Source organism: Marmota flaviventris, chromosome 9 (genome assembly GCF_047511675.1).
Source record: "Marmota flaviventris isolate mMarFla1 chromosome 9, mMarFla1.hap1, whole genome shotgun sequence".
Classification (NCBI taxonomy): Eukaryota; Metazoa; Chordata; class Mammalia; order Rodentia; family Sciuridae; genus Marmota; species Marmota flaviventris.
The window spans coordinates 36,588,085-36,595,812 of record NC_092506.1 but is presented as its reverse complement, the minus strand read 5'-3'; positions in this window follow the sequence as shown (position 1 = coordinate 36,595,812).

Here is a 7,728-nt window from a genome sequence, read left to right as displayed (position 1 = left end):
CGCATACCTCACAAGTTACATGACTCACTAACTACCTGAGAGGCAGATAACATGTGACCCAGGCCATTCTGGAGGAGTTAGAACATATTTTAAAAAATAATTGTAAGAAATGTCACCTTTTTATTGTTAATTTAAAAAAATTCACTGTAGTATGTGCATAACATTTGAATGTATTCCTTTAGACTAAGCAGTTTGGTTCCCTTTGGGAAATACCAAAGTGAACTATATTAGGGCCTTCCATTGGATTTCTTGAGCATAAGCGAACATTGAAGTAGGCACTGTGTTAGGTGTTAGGTACAAGTGAGAACAAGAGCAATGTGATCCTGGATTTCATAGATCTTCCAGTCTTATGAATATCATACAACTTAATGCAGTGGGATGTAAAATTACTGGTGCAATCCTTTTAAATTTAAGACAATGGGTTCTGTCTAATATTTATAATAATACAAAATTATTAGATCTTTGACTCTGATTTTGGTTAAGGAAATAATATAAATAACATTTTTCTACTTGGATTTTTGTTTTCATCTGAGGCATAGGTAGTTTCATGTTTGCATCAATGATTTCTGCTCACTGACTTTTGACATTTTTACCAGTTATGAATGCTTTCTAATGAACATCTATGGATGGGCTGATGGGCCCTTTCACAAAGAGACATGTTTGAATATCAAAGGTCTGCTTTGCCATAGATGGATAACTAATGCTGTAAGTGGCTGTTTTCACATTTTCTTCTGACCTCAGCAATTTTCTTGCTAATGATATTTCCGATTGAAAAATATTCTCAATCCAAATCACTTGCATTGCTAAGTCATGCTAAGTTATGCAATATTATGTTCCATTCCATCTGGTGTTAGATAATATGATAGGATATAGAATCTTACATTTTTATTGGAATTTGTATTTTAGATATAGACATGAAGTAAATGTGTTCTATAGATAGCTCGAATGATGGCCACTAAAAGGTACCTTATTCATAATGCTCATTGTATGTACTAAGTGAGCTTTTTCCATCCAAATGTTAAACATTATTGGCATTCATTTGAAGAACTTGTTAAGCTTCTAAAATTTTGTACCAGCAAGTATCTGGAATATGCCTTGAAGCAACTTCTGTTTACAGACAAAGTCTGTAAGATATCCAAATACCACTGTGATGTGTTTACAGTTTATAAAAGAATTAAATATCAAGTCCTTTTGAGTGTACATTTCTAAATGAGCATTAAATGAATTCAGGAACAAACTAAAAAATTTTCATATCTGGCATATGCCAAATGAATGATCACATTAATTTTCTTTTTACAACTTACTTTTGTTGCTGAGGGGCTTTCTGATGGTCATTAAGGTCATGACTGGGAATTGGTTTACTTTCATAAATGGGTTTCACCTGGAAATGTCATATCTATGCAATCAACTATATCATCTTAGGTCTATGAGCAATGATGCTGAACTACTGACAGATGGAGAATTGTGAAATGAGTTCCAACTAATTCTGACAGCCATCACTTCCCACCACCCTTGGTTAAAAATGGGGGAAAAAAGATGATGAAACCTACCCAATACCTACAAAAGATGTTTAATATCATGAATCATTATCCATGATTTCATTTTTGGAGAGGGAGAATGAGTCCATCTAGGAACTCACGATAAACTCATAAATAAACCTAAAAGTTCATAATACCATATCTCCTGCCAAATTAAACTTATAAGACTAAGGAAGCTGCCTCCAAGGAAAAATCATTATTACAGGAGTCACAAAATTCTATGTTGATCACAGAGAAATGCTAAAATTTATTTGCACTGAGTTTAATTGGTTAAATTAGATTTCAAAGCTTGTCTTTTAAATTTTCCCATGAAATGAAAAATAGAAATTGTACATGTCTTCAAGAGTCAAGATCATTGATGTCTGGAGATACAGATCAGTAGTAAAGTGTGTGCTAAGCATGTGCAAAGTCCTCGGTTTGATCACTAGCACAAAAAACAAAATAATTACCCCTACCCCCACCCAAACATCAAAGTATTTAAGAGAGCACTTCTGGTTGACTGGGTATCACAAAGAGATAATGAGCTAATTAGGTTTCTGATCACAGTTTTAAAGCAGAAAAGAACCAAGAAGGAAGCCTCTCTTACTATAAAAGTTTTGAAAACAAGATTTAGATTCATGGATTTTTAGCCCTCAGCAGTGTGAGTAAATACCCAATTGTGGAACTAAACAGACACTACACAGAAAAAATACAGTTGATCAATAAATTTATGAAAAAATGTACAACATCTCTAGCAATTAGAGAAATACAAACCAAAATAAAACACTAAGATTTCATCTCACTTCAGTCAGAATGGCAATTATTAAGAATATAAGCAACAATAAATGTTGGTGAGGATGTGGGGGAAAAGGCACACTCATACATTGTTGGTGGGACTGCAAATTGCTGTAACAGATTGGAAAGAAGTATGGAGATTCCTCAGAAAACTTGGAATGGAACCACCATTTGACTCAGATATCCCACACCTCAGTTTATACCCAAAGGCCTTAAAATTAGCATATAACAGTGACCTGGCCACATCAATGTTTATAGCAGCTCAACTCACTGTGGGACCAACCTAGGTGCCCTTTGACAGATGAATGGATAAAGAAAATGTGGTACATATACACAATTATTTCTTAGAGAAGAATGAAATTATGGCATTTGCCAGTGAATGGATAGAGCTGGAGAATATCATGCTAAGTGAAATAAGCCAATCCCAAAAAATCAAAGGCCATGTTTTCTCTAAAATGTGGATGCTAATTCACCATAAAACAGGAGGTTGGAAAGAACAGAAATACTTTAGATTAGATAGAAGTGAAGGGAGGAGAGGGTGTATGGGGGTAGAAAGGATAGCAGAATGTATCAGACATTATTACCCTATGTGCATAAATGATTCCACAACTGGTGTGATTATACATTATGTACATCCAGAAGTATGAAAAGTTATACTCCATTTATGTATGATGTGTCAAAATGCATTCTACCATCATGTATAACTAACCAGAACAAATTTTAAAAATACCCTATGATTTATAATCCAATGGGAAAGTCTCAGGGTGGCTTTATCAAAGTATAGCCAAATAGATGGCTTTGGTAGAAGTATTAGCTTGGAGTTAAAAACTGATTTTGGAAAATTCTACATGAAAGATGGTCACAATACATAGACTTATGTTATTGTAATTACTGATGAATGTTCTGTCTTATCCCACCATGCATGTCTCTTTGATGCCTTCTATTCAGTTCCGACTTTGTTGCTCACGTGCTAGTCGTGGTCAGGCTAATGTGAGCCCTGCTGATAACAATTCTTGGTTTTCTTTTTCTTTTTCACTTTTTAGAATATTAGAAAAAAATGGAAGAATGGTGGTTATGAGGGAACATTAGTGGCATTTTATAAATTTTAGAATAGGTACAGAATACCTATCATATGGAAGTGAATAATGTAGTTTTAGGTCACTTGTGTATGAGGAGTGATTTAATTCAGACTTAGAAGGCAATACTTTAAGTCTTGGTCTCAAGGAGAAGAAGCAAGAGGGTAGTGAATGTAAACAGATTAAGTATCTTATTACAATAAAAATGAAATTTAAGTTATGGAAAGAATTTAAATGTGGCATATCTTTGAGAGGTCATAGTATATGTAGGCATTTTATGGGAGGTTTGGGAAGAGACTAATCCTTTACATATCTCTTCTTTGTGTTCAAAACCAATTAAGAAATAGACAAAAATAAGATCTGAATGAGAGTCCTTACAACGTATAGGGCATTCTATACTTCTTTCCAAGTTTGGATCATGGAATTTTTATTTAGTCAGTTCCATGAAGGAACATGCCTACCCTATACTCCGGGGTAGGGTCTGAAGGAACATTCACATGCAAACATACAATCTATGTTCCTCAGCTCCTATCCCAGGGTACTGGGGAACAGAGATAGCTCCATTAGGATCTCATGAGCAAAGGAACAGTTTCCTATAGAAAAAGTGAGAGATTTTAATCAAAAGAAGGCATAGTGGGCCAGGCAAAGCAAAAGATATCTGCTATACTATTCAAATGGTTCAGTAATAACTTTGTATATAAATATTCATTAATCTAACCTGTAAAGCATTTTGAATTTTCCTATAATGAGAAAGTTATGGGTTTACATTTCATTTATATTTTAAAATAGAAGTAAAGGCTAGAAAGATTGAACAAAATTTAAGTAATTAACCAAAAGTTTATAAGGAGCATAGTGTCAAGATAGTGGCAAAATGAATCTCCCAACATTGCATTGTAACTGAAGTTGGTAAAAATTGAGAATTAAACATGGTCTTTATACAGAAAACTAACATTTCTGTAGGTAAAATCAACAGTTGAAACAGGTTAAATTGAAGTTTTGGATAAAAGTACAGAACCTCTAATGTTGATTCTGACACTTAAATATCTGCATATACATATTTAAACTTGGCAAAACTTTTATACAGGCATAAAACCCCACTGTGATGATTATATATTAAACCTGGTGGTGGCTGGGGACATTTTTCTGAGTTGGAGCCAAATTTACTGGTTTTGCTATAGAGCATTACCTAAAAGGGATTGGTTGCCAGTTATGTACCTTTCTCAAATGAGAAGACTGTCTTTATAACTGTAGGGACACAGGAGCTGAAGAATAAAAATAAAACTATCATCTCAAAATTGAACGAGGAGTTAGATTTATTTGGTGAAAGCAAAGGAAGAAGACAGGGAGAACATATAACAAAAAAGCAGGTGATGACTTTTCAGATTTAGTTTGAGTAGATTAATATTTTTAATTTGATATGAAGAATTCAGGAGAGGAATGTACTTAAACATAAGAACAGAACTGATAAAAATTGGGTGGTAGGGCTGGGATATAGCTAAGTGTTAGAATGCATACCTAGCATGTACAAGGCCCTGGGTTTGATCACTACATGACCAGAAGAAAAAAAAAAGTGGGAGTGAAGAACCTATATTAATTTATTGTTACTGGGAAGAGCAAAGATTAGTAATTTTAAAAAAGACAGACTATAGTTCTGAAGTAGTCACATGAAGGAGAGAAATAAGAGAATGGAAAAGAGATGTGTGTAAAGGGCAGTGGTATTACAAAGGATTTCTAACATTTCACATTTGAAAAATGACTTGCAGAGAGAAATATTTTGAAAGGATAAGGAATGAGGCAGAGGATATAGTACTTTTGTCCAAAATCCTGATCATAAAACTGTTCTCTACTTATGCCACTAATCTTTTTAATTATACCAAATGCCTTTTGCCTGTCATCTGTTCAAAGTATGATTTTTTTTTTAAATGACTTCTAGCTAATTTAGCCTTTATATCTGCGTTAGGTGTACACACACGCACGCGCGCACACACACACACACGGGGGCTGAGGGAAGAGATACATATCTGACAGATACATATGAGAGAAAGTATCTCAGAACGAAACTTTCCCAATAGCTCCTCACTTGGTGGATTAGTCCCTATATTGCTGTTATCCAGAACTTGCCATTTGCATGGTTCAAGTGGTTTGTAAAATGATGGTTACTCCAAGAAGTATAGACCTCTGTCTACTACCACCTTTTGGGGGCTGTAATATGAGGGATGAACTTAGTATTCTACATATACTTTTTTAAAAAAATAATTTTAGTTGCATATAGACACAATACCTTTATTTTATTTTACTTATTTTTATGTGGTGCCGAGGATCAAACCCAGTGCCTCACGCATTTGAGGCAAGCTCTCTACTGCTGAGCCACAACCCTAGACCCTCTACACATACTTAAAAAAATTATATTATGATGATTTTTGAAACACAAGGTTATATTATGCATTAGTGTCCAAGTTCTATCTTCAGACTTTGAATATGGAGTCTTAATACAAAAAATTTCAGAATGCAAACCAATGGTATTGTCACATATCTTATATTGAGCTGTTGCTAACAACTTATAAAGCAAGCTGTGAATATTAAAAAAGATGAATATATTTTGATATTAAAATAAATAAAAGTCATTGAGAAATAAATCATAGGATTTATGAATGCTTTCAGTGATACTGGCGACTTTTCTACATGTAAAGATATTTTAAATTATTTTTGTTCTTGGTAAAAACAATGTGAGACAAATATAATTTGCTTATAATCATAAACCACATAAAATAAATCTTTCCACCAAATCTTGGGTATAATCAATTTACTGACCTTCACCTCAAATTACTAAATCACAGATGAACATGTGATTTGAATTTGCTTTCTATAATAGAGATGCTTTTTGAACAGTTATCCATACAGTAGTGTTTGCCACACCATAGGTGGAGGCAATGTACTGTCCACCTATGGTTTCTTTGACAAATTATTTGACATTTCTACGCATCTTCTTTAATTAGAAAAATAAATTTTATTTACAAACCATCATCAGAAATATTCATGGCCTAGCTACTTTGGAATTCAGAACATTTTGCTTTAGAAAGGCAATATAGTGCCTACATATTGTATTTATATAATGCCCCAGGTGAGTATATCCAATAAGTATACACCATAATTGAAAAACTTTCACAACTGTAAATGAGGGGCTGTGGATATATAATATCACTTTATTTGTACTAATTAAGTTTTAATGGATAAATAAAACTTGTACGTATTTATTATGTGCATGATCCTTAACATCTACTATAATGACTTTTGAGAAATAAGTAAAAATTTCATTTAAAGCATTTATACATAATAAGAGCGCCAATAAGTATTAAATTATTATGTGTTGACTAAGAGATATAGACTAATAGTCCCTTCCTTCACAAGTGGTAGGACATTTCATGAGACTAATGGCTAGAAGTCAGTCTCAAAAATAAGGTCAGAATATCCTATATGACTCTAAATCTTGCAATTTCATTTATACCAAAGCTCTCATTGAGCAGGTTTATTTTAGTTCCAAGTTATTTAAATATGAAGAGGTCAAAAGATAATTTAAAATATTACTTCTTGTGAATATTAATCCCTCTTTAGATATCAAGGATAAATCCAACATATTTAATTAGTTTTGCTGTAACTATTTTGAAATGTGAATTTGCTTTTATACCATTGATATATGATTTGAACATAAGTAAAAATTTGTGCTTGCTTACACACGGTTTCATCTAGCTGAAATAGGTGAACACAGAAAGCTGCACTCAGCTGAACTGAGCTGCATGAGAATATAAAAATGAACACACCTTATGAAAATGAGCCAGTCATTTACAGCTGGTGTTATACATTTCTGTCTGGTTTCAGATCATCCTCCTTCTATCACTTCCTGGGAACTCACAAGTTGCAATCCTTTTTGACAATCATTTCCACAAGCAAACTTCAGTTCTTTTTCAAGACAAAAGGTGTATTTATTTAATGTGTAAAACTGTGCAATTGTTTTTATTAGGTTGAAGTTTTGCTTTTAATGTCAATGACAAAGGTTTTGAGTATTGTGCTACCAACTCCATTTCCTTCATAAATATGTGTTTTTATTCCATGACTGCATTATTAGCACCCTGTTCTAGAAGTTTTTTGGTAGAGTTTTTTGACTCTTCTAAATATAGAATCATGTACTCCACAAATAGGGATACTTTGTCTTCTTTTTTCCTATTTGTAGCATAAAAGGAGTCTTTCTGAGGTAGTAATAATTTTCTATTTCACAATCTGAGTACTGGTTAATTATAATTGGTTCAATTTTTATGTAAAGTCCATTTAAAATGATTTCATAG